This window comes from Wasmannia auropunctata, unplaced genomic scaffold (genome assembly GCF_000956235.1).
Source record: "Wasmannia auropunctata unplaced genomic scaffold, wasmannia.A_1.0 LD335208.1, whole genome shotgun sequence".
Classification (NCBI taxonomy): Eukaryota; Metazoa; Arthropoda; class Insecta; order Hymenoptera; family Formicidae; genus Wasmannia; species Wasmannia auropunctata.
The window spans coordinates 49,200-50,266 of NW_012027682.1; the positions used below are offsets into that span (position 1 = coordinate 49,200).

General features: G+C 49.3%; 1 protein-coding gene across 4 annotated transcripts in view; it reads right to left on the reverse strand.

Moving 5' to 3' along the window:
* LOC105457533 overlaps nt 1-1,067 on the reverse strand; it is a 22,923-nt gene that overhangs the window by 9,606 nt on the left and 12,250 nt on the right. The gene's annotated exons all lie outside the window — the stretch shown is intronic.

The following is a 1,067-nucleotide window of genomic DNA, read 5'->3' on the forward strand; positions in this document are numbered from 1 at the left end:
AAGAGCGATCGAAATCAATAAATTTGAACTTTCGGGAACGTGACCGGCGAGGCGGAGGATCGCGATGACTTTCGATCATTTTCGAGACACGTACTTCTCGAAATGTTTGAAGATCAAGGGGAGGGGGGGACGGCATTTTTTTACATAGATCTTTAGAATCATTTCAAGCGCGATCTCAAAATCTGCCACAGTCGCTTTACTGGAATCGTATAACTATAATGTATAATATATACGAATACGTATAAAATATATGAACATAAAAAATCGATTTTTTAAATACGTATATACGAGATGAAATATAAATAATTGGATCATGAATATCGTCTGAGAAACTAACACGTAGCCCTCGCAGGCAAGTGGAAAGGCAGGGGGAGAGGAACAAGAAGTACGGAAGGCTTACTCGCGGAAGGAGAGGCGGGAGGGCCCTATCGCAAGAAGACTCCGGAATTTGACGGCTCTGGACTGCTCTGGACTGGGTACCGCGGATATGCACAGTACGGACCGAGTGTCGCTCGGGAGAGTGACATTTAAAATCCACGACTGAGGATACAACGACGACGACGACGACGACGAAGAAGAGGTGTCGATGATCTCGGTGGCCGATTGTCGTAGCTGTTCGCTCAAGCATCGTAGACCCGCGCGCATCGAATTCACAATGCCGGGCACCGCGGATGATTAATGACGCGCGGGCACTTCGGGGCCGCGTTAATGAAGCGATGACTCGGCCGACTCGTTAACCATCGTTAACCATCAGCGCGCCCTTCGGCGCGCGAGCGTGCCGCGATCGCCGGCCGGTGACGTAACGATCTACTATTGCGAGAAATAAGGCGACTTCACCTTGACGCGCGTGTGAATAAGCGCGCGGGTTACGCCGCCGCATTACGCGCGGCCGCTCATCAGACAGGATGTAGATATGGTAAAAATCGAAATTAAGGCGCTTATTTTATTTCTGATACTTCTTATAAAGCTTAAACCGCCTTTTATAGAGGAGAAGGTCTTTGTGCGAGAGTTAAGTGGACGCGGGAGGGGGGGGGGGGGGGCATATTTATCTATTTACGTCCTTGGCA